Source organism: Thermobia domestica, chromosome 11 (assembly GCF_964235325.1).
Source record: "Thermobia domestica chromosome 11, izTheDome1.hap1.1, whole genome shotgun sequence".
NCBI classification, from domain to species: Eukaryota; Metazoa; Arthropoda; class Insecta; order Zygentoma; family Lepismatidae; genus Thermobia; species Thermobia domestica.
In genome coordinates, this window is record NC_137464.1 from 188,193,055 (window position 1) to 188,210,179 (window position 17,125).

The following is a 17,125-nucleotide window of genomic DNA, read 5'->3' on the forward strand; positions in this document are numbered from 1 at the left end:
AGGCGCATTTCAAAAGAAAGGGCGGATAGTTAATTATAACCGACTGGCAATTGTGATCGGATCACGCTTGCGCAGTAACATCACTTGGTCTATTGGCTATCAAACAACCATAGTTTCGCCAGTCATCTGTTTGTTTTCGTGTGTGCTGCAGCGTGTTAAAATGGCTGCGCGCATACACAATCCCGCCAGGTGCGAGGTCCGCTCTGTAATTAGATTTCTTTATGCCAAAGGACAAAATGCTGCTGAAATTCATAGAGAATTGTGTGCAGTATACGGCGACAGTGTAATGAGTGAAGGAAAGGTACGGCAATGGTGTCGTGCATTCAAAGAAGGCCGTACAAATATCCACGACAAAGAGAAGAGTGGAAGACCAAGCATTCGACTGACGACTTGGTGCAGCGAGTGAATGAAAAAGTTAAAGAAAATCGTCGCTTCACCATTGCCTCTATCATCTCTTTCTGCACCTAAAAAGTGGCTTTCATCTCAACGATTTGAAGAACCTGATGAATTGAAAACGGCAGTGTTGAAGTGGCTGAACTCCCAGGCGGCGAACTTCTATGCAGAGGGTATAAAAAAAACTTGTGCCACGGTACATAAAGTGCTTGGAAAATAATGGTGACTATGTTGAAAAATAAGGTGCATATGCACTTGTTTTTACTCAATAAAACAATGTTGTTAAACTTATTTACCTGTTTCCAATTAAATATCGGCTCTTTCTTTTAAAATGCGCCTCGTAATTATTGAAAAGTTCAAATTGTTATTAAAAAATAGACCTACTAATACTGTAAAACAAATATTATAAAAGTAAAATACCTCATTAAATTTTCAGTTTCTTCAGAAAATTGTACATAAACAGTGCAAATCATTTGTGTTCATCAGAAACTGCTGCAAAATATCAGCATTTATAATTACTAAGGAAACAGAACTATTAATTGAAATCTCAAACAATATACTTAAATAAAATACTTGGACTCCGTTTAATATTGTTTTAATTGACAGTCTGTGCATTCTATAAAATTGTTGTGTTTAACGGAAAAAGATTTCGTAAAAAGATAACACATAGAAATCAGTTATCCTCATTGAACAACATAAAATTATATGCGTTAGTGTAAAAGCATTCATGGAAAATTCTCATGCATATAGTTATCAAGAAAATAAAAAGAGGATTAACTTTTGCTTGGTTAAAAAGTATGCGATTCGTTCCCAATAGCTAATAATTAATTGGCAGTTACTTTTTGCTGGAATTATTTATTTCTTTATCAAAAGTTTCTAGCACTAGCAGATTGTTGTTCGTCTTTCCCTAACGGAGATACTCATACTCGTTATATATTAAACTACTTGTAATTCCGTAAGTGTAAATAACAAAGTGTATTTTAGGTTGCGTAGGTTTTATAGCTATATTGTTAGTAAAGTCGTCGGTTATGACAATGTTGAGTGGCCAAAAGTACATGGAAAGGTGAAAGGAACGTATCCGCAAAAAATGGTTTCTTGAGATACGAACATTTCTGACATTATCTGAGCTCGAATGTTTCTTTCTGTGAAATGATTATAAGTCAAACTTCCTTGTAAAATACGGTTTAACAAATAAAAAGCATTTTAGATTATCAAAAACTAAAATCAAATACGAAAACCCATTTCACGTTCCTATGGCACTAAGCCGCTGATATGTAGAAAGCTGAATTTTAACAATTTTTTATGGATGAATCTGACAAACATGTTCTGACGAGACCATGCAAAATCAATTTGTCTTCTAGAACCTAAAAACATATTTAGTTTCTATCATTTTATATTTACGGGGAAAAGGAAGTGAATTTTTTAAAAGCGTTTTGTATTCTTTTGTTGTTTTGATGTCCAGCAGAGCAAATTTCTTACCATTGATATTTTTTTTATATATATAATGTTATTTAAAGAAGCAGGAAGGGTGAAAATAAGCTATTTAAGTAAGAGGCTTCCTGGCGAACTTCAATTGGAATGGCGGTCTTATTAATGCAGCTATTTTCAGTTTTAATGAATTGTAGTAATCTTATTGGCCTCCCCCTCCCTTATCATGATTTTCAGGACATTGTGTCTTCATAGTCAATGTTTCAACCAATTTATCTTGATGATTGTTCTTTCGTGTCCTACTAATTATTTTTTAATACTTTATCATCAGTTTGTATTGCGATCTCATAATTTTCTCTTCTTGGTCACACCCTCATTTCAAAAGCCTTCTGTACTTTTTCCATTATTCAGTAACGTATTTATGTAGTATCCATGGTTCTTTTACGTGTAGTATGTACAACACTACACATTAAGTAAGCAAATTTAATTTTGATATCCTACATCAAGGGCGCTCATCAGGGGGGGCAAGGTGGGACACTCGCCCCCCTAAGAGGAAATTGTACTTGGTAATATCGAAAATCCAATAGAATTTTTACATTAGCTACAGCAAAATTTGAAATTATATTTGAAACGTCGCTTATACTTGCCCTCTTTGGAAACCACAACATGGGCGCCCTTGTCCTACATATTTCTATTGTTTCAAGTTTGTTTGCATAAAGCTAGTTACAAACGTCAAAATCTGATAGTTAATGTTGTTTTTCGTTTCATATCAGCAACCGTTTTTGGTATAAAAAAAGAAAAAGAAAGTAAAAATAATTGCAAGTAAGCATTAACATTAACATTAATTTTAGAGGTGAGCAGGAGCATGATGTGCGAGGGGGATTTAAAAATTGCTTTTTCGAAGTCGAACCATTATCAGAATGTGCAGTGCCAAAATCGGTCGTTAAAGCGATTAGTTGTGATGCTGTATGTAATTGAAGTGGTCAATATTATTTAAGTGTTGCCCTAATACATGCTTAACAAATCTTAACTAAGTTATTGGATAAAATCCAAATACGTCGTGGCAAAGATTCACCTCTTGTGTTATGAAGGGTTACAAGAAACTTGTAAAAAGGATGTGTTACCGTAATTGGGCGGTTGAGCGATGAGTCAATGTGTTTCATTCAGGGCGAGAGGAGTAAGAAGATTAAATCCATATTGATTATTCGTATAATAGGTGCCGACTTGAAGAAAGTATTGAGAGAGGCCAAAATATTGAATAAACATATCATTATATTCAGCCGTTTTCTATGAACTGCTTGATGAGGTCCCCCTCCTTCCTAGATCTCGGTCAGCTGCATCCACTCCTCTGGAAAATTCACGACCTCATTGAAATGTGCCTAAAGATATTAAAACAAATTCAAGTCCAAAATTTGGGAACTTCACTGCAAGTTTGCGCACCACATTGATCTTAGCTTATCATATCAGTGCTGCCAGAGTGTTGCTTGAAGCTTCAGTGCTCTATTAAAATCAGTTTTGAAAATGGCGTTTCCTGTCGAATAAGAAGGCTGGCCCTAATATTGAATTAAAATCACGACAATGTTTACGACAGAAATTCTTGCTCTTCTTTGTTAATTCTTCCTCGGGTGAATTATATTGGGGGAGCGAGGACCCCATCTTTAAACATTGAGGGTGCCAAAAGTGTCCTGCCCCCAAAGTCGGCGCCTATGATCCGTATGTTACGGATAGTGTTGACCACGAGACGAGACGAGACGCGAAATAAAGTTTTATTATCTCGTCTCGATTCTCAAAAGCTTCTTCCTAGTCTCGTCAAGCCTATTCTTGTCTCACTTCGAAAACTTGTCCTCTCCTCTCTTAACTGCGTGTACAGTAGACTACCAACTATCTGGCCTAATATAACGATAGGGCAGGCCGGATAACAAAAGAATCGGGTAGGCTAGAATTCTATGACTACTTAATTTGTGTTCCACTTATACCATTAAAACTATACTTTTTATACCTAATCTCACTCTTATTAATATTTTCTGACGTCTTAGTACAGATTAGAATATTAGTTATGTATTGTATTGTATGTATAAACATAATATTACAGAAACATGTCCAAGAATAAGAAATTACTGTTAAGGTTACGTACGGTTACTATTTGAAGGTGGCCCTTGATATGACTGCGTCTCCTTGGCACACTCGCGTTTTAATGAAAGCGTTACTACTGAAGTAGATCGTTGTAAAACAATATTTCTCTTCCGGAATTTTTCTATTATTCTAAGGGTAGAATTAATAACGAAGTGATCCGGGGAACAATAAAGGTGACTACTGATAGAAAAGCTATAACAGAGAGATAACTGAGATGGTTTAGACATGTAACAAGAAGACCTTCGTAATACGTAGCTCACAGAGCGGGTGCTGCAGAACAGAAAGGGAAACAAGCACGAGGCAGGTCGAAGAAGTGTGAAGAGCGATATGGTACAGTGTGGTCTCACAATGGAAACGGAACAACATAGAAGCAGTTGGGGTACAGCGATCCGATCCCAACTAACTGGAATACAGGCTCAGAGGAAGAAGAAGACGACGAAAACTTGTATGGAAAGGATATGTGAAGTTTTAGTTTAGAAATCTTGGAGAAAAAGGAGTTATAGGTGTAGTTTACCGAGAAATAAGCAGAGTGTCATGTATAGACAGATGTCACGATATGACAGATTTTAGTCATTATCAAATATATTGGCTTTATGTAGAACAAAATGCACTCAAGAGGCGATAATCCTTCGAGATCCATAAATGATATAATTGTCATCATCATAGACATCATTGGTAGATATCTTGCCGCAACCGAGAAACTTTTGCACCCTAACCTCTTCATCTTCACGTAGGATTTTTCTGTTCTAATATCTCCATTAAATGTAGCATATTTCATCAACTCCCTCCTTTTCCTGCCACCATACCTTCTAGACGTCCCTTATGACTTACTTCATATAATTAATTCGAAATAATTACAATATATATGCAATATAATCAACACCTACTCGTATTTACAGTATATTATAAAACTTCTTGGTAGGTAATGCTACTTAATAAACAAGACCGGTAATGGACTCCCACCACCGGTTTATTTTATAAAAATTCACTGTATAACAGTATTTACAGAAAATACTACAGAAGTGCTTTCCTCTAATTTATAAGGTGAAATTAAGTAGTCCTTGACCGTGTGGTCGAGGGCAGGGTCTCCACAGAGCCTCGAAGCAGGCTAAGCGGAGTTGAGAAGGAAACCCCAATGCTCCGAAGCAAACAATGAGGGTTTAGAAGAGCCCCGAAGCAGGCTAACCTACTCTAGTATGATTCCCAACAGAGCCCGAAGCAGACTAGAGGCTTTGGGGTTAGGTTCTCCTAATGCTCCGAAGCAAGCAGTAGGAGGGCCTCCAGATTTGGTTCGCTGGTTGCTGTCGAATTTATAGTCCTCGAAGTTGGCGATGGAGCTTCTACTATATCCTGTCGTCATGTGCTTCGTAGAAGGTGCCAGTGGTCAGTCGTCTGCTGCTCATAGTAATCCCACGTGGTGTGCAGTAACTCCATGTGATGATGTTTACAAACAAGAATACACGGTATTGTTTGTGTACATAAGCACACAGTACATTACAATATACAAAGGCATTGTTTATTAGTTTGAAGTTTATTGTCTTGTATAAAATTTCAATCGAAGTTTTTTATAAAACACATCAATGAAGAAATGACACTTTTTTAATAAAAAAAAAGAAATCCATTCCAAGGTATAGATTTATTAACGTAGAATTACCTGCGTTTCAATTATCTACGAACGCTTACAGATATTGTTTCACACAAGCAATATTTTCGCATAACGTGTGCATGATATTATTTTAATGTTGTATTTTTCCTGATTTGTTTCAAGTGTTGCCATCACTCGTTATTTTTTAATTATTTCCTAATCTTAACAAAAGAGAAAATACAAACAATCCTTTCTGCCATGGATTCGAAGCTCCGGTCTTTGGATTCATCGGATTTATTTTTCCTATTATCTTAAGACTGACTTATGTGTCCGGTTGTTATTAGGGCTTTTTGCTGCCTTTATAGGAAGACTGTCAAAGAAGTTTGATGTACGCATATTTCGATTGAAAATTTCCATCGGTTACATCACATATATGTATATCAATATATAGTTAGAAATTTTAAAATTTATCCTGTTTTCCGCAGTGAACTTTTAAAGTTCGGCCTTCAGGAGAGTCATGAATTCTCACTAAAGTATTTTTAATAGTATAGATATAAAATGAAGTGGCACTATCTGGATTCGAACACAGGTTTGTAAATTACAAATCCGATGCTTAACCTACTAGTGACACTTTCTGGGTCGTTGTGAGTACACATCAAGCTAGTGCTAATTTGAAGTTTATACTTTTAGTATAACTTCTACCCTAATTACCTCATCAACTTCTAAGACCGAGAGTTTTTACTTTGTATTATAAATATCAATATAATAAATCTCATTCATTTTAATATGTGTGTATTTAAGAATAAAACTAAAGGAAACCTGCATGTCCTTCGTTACAAGCATTAGTTATGTCAGACCTGTTACACTATAGCCAAACTTTGTTGTTATCTTATCAAAGTGCTCATTAGCTTGATAGGCCAATTAATGTGATGACTGTACCTATGTGATTGGAAGGGTTTTGAGATATCTGTAAGATATATTTGTAATATTAATATAATAACTTTTGCTAATATGCTAGCTGTAGTGTTACTAACAACACATGTTATATACATGTAGAAAGACGATCCTCGCGCTGTTTCTATTTTCGCGTTCCTTCTTTATTCACCTAGTTCTGCAAGTAGGTGCATCATTTGGGAGCTGCAGGAGGGAACAATTGCCTCCCCTGAGTTTGAGAAACACTTCCTTCTTAATAAATTGTACACTAATATACTAATAAAAGACGTGAAACTTACGTTCGTGAAGAATCTTGCCCCCCCCCCCTGGCAAAATCTGAAATGCTGCTGTAGCTTGTAACACCACTCGAGCACCGGTACCTTGGTGTTGAGGTACCACACAAAAGATCATGATCAGATGTTACCAGATATCTCGGGATACAGATATGTTCCGAATCGTAACACATGTAACGTAATTAGGAACGCCTCACACGACAGGTCAACATAAAACCCATACACAATTTTTAATATTCTGGATTTATGAACTAACATTCTTTTTACTGAAAACAAACACCGATTGAGCTAACGAAAACCGTTACAATATCTTTTTGTTTCATTAGTTAGGATTATTGATATTGCAAAGTTCTGCTTATACAAGTATAGCTAGAGCTAAATTATACACGGGAACTTTATCCCACTACCGAATTTTATTATAGAAACTCCTTATTATAAATGTTGTAATACAAAACCACTCTAATATAAGTATTTCACTAATACTTGGGAAAGAAAAGTATCCCAAGGCCAGAACAAACTAGGTAGAGTGAGTTTAGGATCACCAATGATGCTGCATGGAAGCAGAGGAGGATTTGAAAGCCACAAAGCTCCACACAAGCTGGGTGGCTGAGGTTATGAGTCCTACATAGTTCCGAGCAAACTAAGGGGGCACGAAAGAAAGCCTAGAGCTCTGAGTAAGTTCAAGGCTTTGCGTTGGGCAGCTCCTAGGCTCCAAGCAAGTAAAAGGAGTGGAGGTGACCAGCGCAAGATTGATACCAATTGCTGTCCTCCTCTTTGGTTTAATAACTACTCTAGTTTGTGGTGGCACTGGTGTTCCTTTGTCGAAACATGAACAGTAATGTCGCAGGTGTCCCCATAGTCTGTTACTGTAGTAATTCGTATGGGTTTATACATATTTTTTATAAATATATGCACGTGTTGGTTGTTAGTATATAACAGTCATATGAGGAATATTACAATATATTTCAACTGTAAACTGATTTAATGCGAACTATTTTGATACAGTACCTAAAATCAAACATGTTAAAATTACTTACCTTTAAGAGAGAGAAATCTTCGAAAGAAATCTGGCATTTGCGTGGCGTGGCGACTTTCTAAGACCAACTATGCGTGTCGAAAATGTAGTAAAATATTGATCTGCAAATGAAGTCGAAATAAATAAATTGTAAGACTCCTGTTATTGGCGTATTATTTTTCAAAAAAAAAAAAAAAAAACTGTCCAAAGATTACGCATATATATTTCTGATAGATGTCTTCAAAATAACAAAATGAGATATGCGTGTGTGGCAAATCATCATATGTAGTTTCCGCGAAAATTGAGAAAAAAGCAAAAAACTAAAATTTGAGTTTATCGTCTAACGATTATGCCCTTTGGGTTAGGGCAAACGATGATTAAAGCAAGTGAATGATGATGGACGAATTGGTGGAATGAGAAAGTGGGATGAAGATGGAGTGTCCCGAGAAAATTCACGGACACGATGTTGTCCGCTATAACCTCAATTGGTCAAGGGTCGAACCAGGGGCTTCCCATTACAGATTTAAATGTCTCTGAGTTATTGTCTATGAGGCCAATTGAGAAGCCCAAGTTACTGGAGTATCATCAACTGTAAAATTAATTTTTTTTTTACAGAGCAATGGTATAAAATTTTCTTTTATCCTAAATTATGATTCTTTCTTTTCCAATGATTCTTTTCTTTTTAATTTCAAATGCGTCTAGCAATATTTGTTGAAAAATACATCACAGACAAAGATTAAGATAATACTCATTAAATCAAATATCTAAAAGATTTTAACCCATATGTAATCAGAGTGAATATAAGTAACATACTCCAGTTGGGTTTGACGAAAATAAGTACTCTCATCTTTTGTAATATCAGTTAATTGCAGTCTGTTATTGTTGTAATATTATTGTTGTTATTATTATTGTAATATCAGTTAATTGTTTCTTTCACGAATATTAAAGTTCTTGATTTTTAACTTATATATATAATTCCAATCAGGGGTAAAAGTGGATCTGAAAAGGTAGGGGAACGGTAGGTAGCGGCATGACGTCACGCCGTCCCCATGCCTTTCTTTGCCCATTGTAATTGTTTAGGAACTGGGGGGACGCCGTACATATTTGTGGAGGTGAGGGGACGACGTCCCCCCACGTTCTCCCTCACTTTTAGCTCTGATTCCAATGCTGAACAATTTTCTTGCTTTCTATTCCTTGTTCTGGAATTTTTAAGTAATTCATACACATACTGCAACAGATATTTATAAAGTTGTTGGCTCACCCTCTTGATGTTTAGCATAAGCGAATGGCACATAAGAACGACGTTGTCGGATTTCATTTTCTTTCGTGTACAAGTATAACGTAAAACGTTTCTTTCGTGAAACACAGATGGGAGAACGAAGTAAACGCTTCAAACTGAGAAGATAAAAGAATAAACACTGGTTTAGATTGACTTGTATATGAAGAAACAATCTTATAGTGAAATATTTAACTAATGCACGTAGATTCATTCTTTTTCCGCTTACTATTTAGAAACGATTTTCTTTTTTTCCTAAACATACACTAACGTTCTATGGATAAAGAGATTTATCAATGCAAATAATACTCCTGACAAGCATACGGTATAAGACAATCTCGACTAACTTGCGAAGGGTATTGTAAAAAGAGAAAGTCCTTAAACGTCAAGAGATTTGAGCTGAACAATGAAAATGTAATTTCATTTCTATTTGACCGTGGACTGACCACAGAAGGTAACACTTAGTCTAGAGCCGGTGCCAGCTGTTATGTCGTTTCGATAGTTCTATATAAATAAACATCCAATTTACAATTACAAAAGCAAAAACGAACATATATACTGTAACATAGTATGGAGTTTCGAAATGATAGACTGAAATCAGGCCCGTAGCTAGCGGATGATATCAGAGGCCCAGATCCACTTGAAGCTTTAGTTGTTTGTTGCATGTGTATACTGGTACAAGTGTAATGTGGACTGAAATTAGCCCCCCATTTATCTCTACGCTTCTAGTTAACCATGCTCTGGTATGGTACAGTCAGCAACAAAAGTTCTTTCCGTTTGATGAAATTAGTTTCGTAAATAAATTCAGAATGTAATTTGTGCACAGTTTTCAATAAATTAATAAAAAGAATGTAATTTTCTGTATGCTAAAGCCATAACACCGTTGTTACGTTCCAGCCATACCACCGTTATTCTTAAATAAATTTTACCAAACGAAAATAACTTTTTGTCGTTGACTGTACTACTTAAACTGGAAGGGCCTTATGCAGAGTCGTTTTGATGTATGATTAGCGTCATACTAAAGGCCTGACTACTACAGGGAACATATGTTAGTTGAACTTTTTAGTATGGCAGTAATCAGGTGTCAGAACGACTCTGCATATGGCCTTAAATGTCTTACTTGCTCATCTGGGGCCTCATTCCGTATTGGTTTTCACCAAATTTGCGGATTGCAACGGAACGCAAATACAAGCAATTACAACTACTGCCGATTATTACAAAATGAAATGCAAAGTTTGAGTTGCGATAACGTAAGCCAGCACGCAACAAGATCCTTGCTGTATTAATTCTATTCATAACAGCACTTCTTACTGAATAGAGCTGGTAAAGTTTTCATAATCTTGCTAAATGTTTTATATTTTCTTAGAAGACCGCGTCTGTTTCTTTGTCTTCCCGAACACCCGAAAGGCTAGCCTTAATCAGTTTCGTCAACATTCGTCCACTTTCGTTGCATCGTTTTTTTTTTTTTGTGTGTGTGTGTGTGTGTATTTCGTAAATAGTTTTCGTCTGCTGAGAGCGATGCGTGAGTGATTGTCACGTCCCAAATGGATGAAAGAACGAAAGATAGCCTTGAATGCGTTGTTTTAAGAGCTCTACTTCAAAATCTATTATTAATCGCTTGATATTTAAGCAGTGTAGTATAAAACAAATCCATTTTAATAAAATTCATTGTATCGATGTCTAAAAGCATCATTTGAAAATGATGTATAAAATATTTAGATAGGCTTAACCTTATAGCTTTAACGGACCCTATATCTCTGCATATATATAGTTAGTGGTTTACCATTGACGTAGTTCAACAACAACAATAACATAAAAGAAACGTCTAGACTCTCTTGGGGTATACCAGACTCCAAACAACTTATATTATCCTCTTGGGCTCCGAAATTAATCTGAATGTTGCAGAAATGTTTCATTATGGTTTTTATAGTAATCAGACCCACCGAAACGTAAAGCTTCAGTTTTCTTGAAAAAGCATGTAACTGTAAGGTAAGAAGGGTAGGTTGCTCTACCAACCTTCAGGTCTCATTGCTACGCAACCCTATCGAGACAAAGTCATTTTTGTTGTTTTTGTAGACTTTCAGTTAATGAATTATAACTCAAAGTCTATTTACTCGATTGATATGATTGAGATCTTGTTTTTAGAAGTAGAATGGGGAAATTTTATGCCGTAAGTTTGATTGAAGTGTTGATAACGAGAGGAAAATTATGGAAGGAACTGTAGGGATGAAAATTCTTCAAAAAATTTCCCTAACCGAATTTTAAGATTTTTTACAGCAACCACCTTCTTTCATCAAACATTACAATCAAACTATAGACAAATTCAGAATTCTAAGTTTATGTGTTAATTCCTCACACACTCATTTTACAAACAAATACAAATGAGCAAAAATAATAACATACTTCGTCTTGCAGGCACGTCCATTTTGGTAGGACTGCTGGTTACTTGTCGACAATGCTGCCGCTTGTGGCAGAATAAGAAACTTCTGCAATTTCCGTTACGTTCCGACAAGGTTGTCCGACCAATCATATGGTACACGATCGCTGAAACCATAGTGCGACGCATGAAATCGCAAAAAATACGGTTGGTTGAGCAATCAAAAATTTACTTCCAGTCCCACGAGGTTATAAAACGGCAGAGTACTAGTTTTTGTTTGTATTAATACAGTGATATTTCACGCCAAACTATGAGAGTAGACACAAAGCCTGCACCGTCGACAGATTACCTTTAAATTTACAAAAACAAAAAACGATTGGAGTCTGTGAGATCCCACCAGAGTAATTAATGCTTAAAATAAACTCATAGACACTAAAAACTGTCACCCACTAGAAGTTTCACCTTCGCCCGATATATGTCAACAGCTCGAGGATGTTTGCTGTCATCTAACGTCAAGATCTATAACTTCTACTATTTTTGTTTCAACAGTAAAAAGTGGCTACTGAAGGTCACTTTTACACGTGAAGATGCTAACGAATTGACAGCATAAACGAATCTGGTGGAGATAATCGTTTAAGCTATTTATTGCGAGAGAACATAATTCAATAGTTAACTTTTGTTCAAGAGTTATTGTGTGGGATAGTGGACGGACATATCACTGTTACCCGTTATTATATTTTAACGGATTTCACTAACACATTCGTCTGAGGTACTCGATGCAGTTGTCTATTGGAAGAAAATGAAAAATTCTCTTGCGTTTGAGTGTTCTTGTGTGGAGTAACGTACGTACACACACACTAACATTACAATACTATAAGTTCAATAGGCATGGTTCTAATGATTGGAGTGACAACTAAAAATAACCCAGCAATGTAATATGTGTGAGCTCTGTTTCTTACATTAGTAGAAACACATAATAACGAATCCAAACTCCAAGTTATTTAGGGAAGTAAATTTACATACGTACACTTGAATAACTAAGTAATTCTGAATAGCTAATTACTCTTTCTTCGATTTATCGTATACTTAACAGACTTAAATAAATATTGGTAAATAATTATTAAATGCCTACAATGGCGGATCTAGACCGGGGCCCGGGGTCCTAGGTCCCCCAGTTTTTTGGATGACAAAAATAATTTAAGGTATTATGTATATATTTTTGAAACTTTATAGTAAACTCATCATATACCTATCATAGACTAGGGTCTGACTGCCCCCCCCCCAGTTTTTACCTTCTAGATCCGCCTCTGAATTCATATTTATCTCTATCTAAAATCAAATCTGGGGTCATAAGCGCTATTCCTTTTTCATGTGGAAATGTAGAGTAATTTCAAAATTAATTCCAACACAAAGATCAAATGGGTTTTGAGCAGCGTTTCAACAATAGGTTTAATTTATTCTCTTCGCCTTCTCTTGAAACCGAAAGTTGTAGAAATTAACCACTTTCAGGTTCAAATTTGAACGTCATAGAACAAAGGAGGTAAAAAAAAACAGCTAAAGTGCAGTCCTGTGGAGTTGGTTAAGCGCCCAAAAGTATGCTTTCTTTTATCCCTTAACTCCTTATTCAGACAGGAAGTGTAGAAATTATCAATCTGGTTTCAAAGTTGATATCCATAGAACAAATACAGTAATACATTGCGTCAAGTCGTTTCTGGAAACGATTTAGCGTCTAAGGATAATATGATATATTCATCTGCATTTCACTGTTAAATTCCGACGTTGTAGAAATTTACTGCTATTTCTGGTTTCAGTTCTTTATCTCTATAGGGCTAAGACGATAAGATATAGTGACATACGTTTTCAGTTTCAGCCATTCAACTTCCCAAGAATAGGTCCATTTTATCCGTAGACTTCTGTTCAAACTGAAAGTTATAGAACTTAACCATTTCTGATTTGAATTTTGATCGCCACAAAACGAAAACGATACTGGTAGAAATGTATTACATCCCATTTCACTATGGATTTCCATAAAGCAAAATCAGTAGGATATAGCGAGAATCGATTAAGCATCTGTAAAATATGTTTCAACCACAACAAGTTTAATCGAACTTTATTTCTTTCATGAAAACCTAAGTTGTAGAAATATACTCGTCACTTCTTGTTTCAGTATTAATCTTCATTTAGCAAAAAACGACAAGAGATATACGAACGGTAGTTCCATCTCTGACCTTATTTTTGTGTTACGACTGCAAGTTGTAGCATTAAGTTCGCATAGTTTGGAAGTTACCATATTTTAAGAATGTGAAACGAAACCCACTTGTTTAAGATCTTACAGTATCCGATTTTTTTTTTTTTAGTTCAACCCCAGTGCTGTTATGCAACCACGATTACTTTCAAGAATATGTGGTTGCCTATACACATGTTACTTTGCCGTATTAACCCAGCATCTGTTGAGATGTTATTCTACCTCCAAAGATAACATTAGATTCCACAGAAATTTACATGGGACCACCAGGAAAGCAATCTTCTTCAAACAAAAGAAGACAACTCAAAAACAGCGATCTATGCGAAAGTTATGCACGAACATACCGAGAACATGAATACATACATACATATATATAAACGGGGTACGATTAATTGAAATCGATTAATAAAAATAATATAAAGTTGTCTCCTCGAAGTGATTCCATGCAGTAGTCCTTAATTATTTTTGCTAGCTTGCGTATATACTCTGTTTCTTTTTAATTATATATAACTACTGATATCGCTTTGATTCAACTGTTCAACCATGATTATTTCTGTATTGGATCTCCTAATCCATTTTTCAAACCATATATCAAATTCTTACATATCCCTTACATGCAGCTTTTGTTTATCGATCAACTCTCTCATTTCTCTGTAACTGTACGTGAGTTATCTATAGATATACTATATGTTTGCATGTTATATTACAATTCGTATAAAAGTTTTAGTTCACAGATAAAACAAAAATCCCAAAAAGTTATTAACATTTACGTACGAAATGTGTCACTGCGGAAGAAACAGTATAACCATCTGCGAAAAATTGATGAACATACACTCACCTATATGCTACATCAAACTCAATAAGTTGAAAAAGAAGATAATACTGTGGTTCTTTACTAATTCAAAACTTACCTTATTCAACACAATTGGATACATTTCATTTTTAAATTTGGTTTCATCTTGCCTTTGCTATCATTAACTTATTTGAATGTTTATGACATATATCTACAATTTATTGTACTTGTAAATTATTAACAAAACAAAATACTTATTCAATTTTACTTTCATTATGGCCAGATTGTTCGAATTTCATTATAATACCTTGGTTACTTTAATTCAAAATTATCTATTCTTACTTTACTATTACCTATTTTTATTATTGCACAATGCTCAATTATCATATTAAGGCTTCAGATATTATGATTAGCAGTAGCAATTGATATTCGAAATAAATATTCTGATTGTGTTTTTTAATTATCACCTTATTTTAATTATATTATATCGTTCTAATAATGTTAAAGAATCTATTCTTTGATTCCTTGCCCTTATGAACATAAGAGATATTATAAAGGTAACCAAGAAAGTTCTGTCACTTTTTCTAGACGTCTATGTTCACCTGGCCCTCACACCGTTAGTTGAATGTGAATGGAGATGAGGCGAAGGTCAGTTGTTGGTGTGGGTATATCTAACATACTACCTGCTTGTGTAAGTTCAGTGACACCGTGAACTTGCGTAAGGACAGAATGAACATGAGACACCCACAGAGCGTCATAACGGCGTGTATGCTGTACGAGTCCAAACTGGGGTCAAACGCCGCTGCATCTGGGCGGAAGATATGCCAGGCCTTTAGTAAGGGCGTCGTGAGTACGCGGACAAGTGCAGCAGTGGTTTAACAAGTTTAAGGACAGTGATGAAACACTCGAAGACGTACTACGTGCCGGAAGACCAACACATGAACAAAATGAAGATCGTCAGGCAGCAATTAAGGCTAACAGTAGACAGACATGTGAGGAACTGGGACTACAATTCAGTGTGAATGGAGAAACAATTTGGCATCACCTTCATCAAGTTGGGAAGCACTACAAGTTGGGTCGATAGGTCCCACATGATTTGACTTTGGGCCAGAAAGCAACGCGAGCAGATACTGGTTTTCTTTGTTGTCTCGTCTGAGGAAGAAGCCACTTCTGGACAGTGTGTTGACGTGTGATGAGAAGTGGTCCTATACAAAGCTCTACGGCACCGTCATCATTGGTTAGCATCCCATGAACCGGTTCCAAAACAGCCGAAACCAGCACTGCACCAAAAGAAGATCCTTCTGTGTGTTTGATGGACGATTCGCGGCATCTTGCATCGGAAACTGCTACCAGATGGTCAGAGAATCAAAGCAACTGTGTACTGTCAGCAGTTAAACCATGTTCAAGGAAAACTCAAAATTCTGGTACCAGCACTTCTGAATCACAAAGTGGTCCTCCTGTTACAGGACAACGCTAAGCCCCACGTTGCTTGGATGACCAGGGACACCATTCTATGCTTTGGATGAAAAACACTATTGTATCCGCCATACTCCCCGGCCATTGTTCCCTCCGATTACCATCTGTTCCATTCTTTGGACAACCACCTTAGAGGACACCAATCGAAATTCCTAGCAGAGATGTAAAATGCACTTGAAGCCTTCTTCGCCTCACGGCCCACCAATTTCTACCGCAATGGAATCCATGGCCTCCCAGAATGTAGGCAGAAGCTGGCTGATGGAGACTATCTTTGATTTTCCAGGTACGTGTTAGGTGACATATCGATTTTCGAAGGTGGTTGGTGAAAAAGCTATAGAACTTTCTTGATTACCTTTATATATATGTGCTGAGTGCATCTGATATGTAGGTGTTAATCTCTATGCTGGTAATTCTCTCATTGTGTGAAAATAGAGTTAGTATAGACATTACGATTATAAACAGTGTTCTAGAAGGACAGCAATGAATGATATATAGAAATGTTGTGCTCAACAATGTATAAAGTATCTTCATCTGACGCTGCTATCTCAGAAATTTAATACTGTAGTATATGTTATCTTTAAAGTGAGGGGGAACTTGTATCTATTTATTTTTCTTATTTAATTTTTGAGGACTCAATTTTTGTTGGAATATTTTAAAAGACAACTTCTTGTAACTTTTGTCTAAAGTCCATTTTTTATCCTATCCTCTAAAGGCAGTCATTATCAGTTGAATGCTCTGTGAATGCTCATAGGGTTTGCTCATCTTCTCTTAAACCACATAAAGAGCAGAATAAGGTGATAGGTAACACTAGTTAACAAAGGTTTTGTTACATAAAAGGAAATACCTGTTCTTAAAGGAACTTTGTGCGCTGAATTCGAATATGCACTCGGTTTTTCTCCATCACGTACGATTTTCCCGTAACAGAGGGATTTTCGGGAAAATCCCTCAAAAATTTCCCTTTTCGTTTATTTTACACCCCAAGATCTTGTCCCCTTGCATATACTAACATAGAAATTATACCTAAGTATACTTTGATTCATATTTAACAAACCCTCCAAGTTTCGTAATAATCGCTTTATTCTTTCCAGAGAAATAAATATGTTTGTATGTATACTGTGTGTACTGTTTATTGCACCTTATAGTAATGCTTTCAGATCTCTTAAGTTGAGGTAAAACGT

The 17,125-nt window shown here is 35.9% G+C and overlaps 1 long non-coding RNA gene across 1 annotated transcript; it reads right to left on the minus strand.

Moving 5' to 3' along the window:
* Positions 1-813: 813 nt before the first annotated feature.
* On the minus strand, positions 814-14,740 carry LOC145663717 (uncharacterized). Its single transcript, XR_014127246.1, has 3 exons — positions 14,590-14,740; positions 7,803-7,902; positions 814-885 (listed from the first exon to the last, which is right to left on the minus strand). It is a non-coding gene; the product is annotated as an uncharacterized LOC145663717 (long non-coding RNA).
* Positions 14,741-17,125: the final 2,385 nt, after the last annotated feature.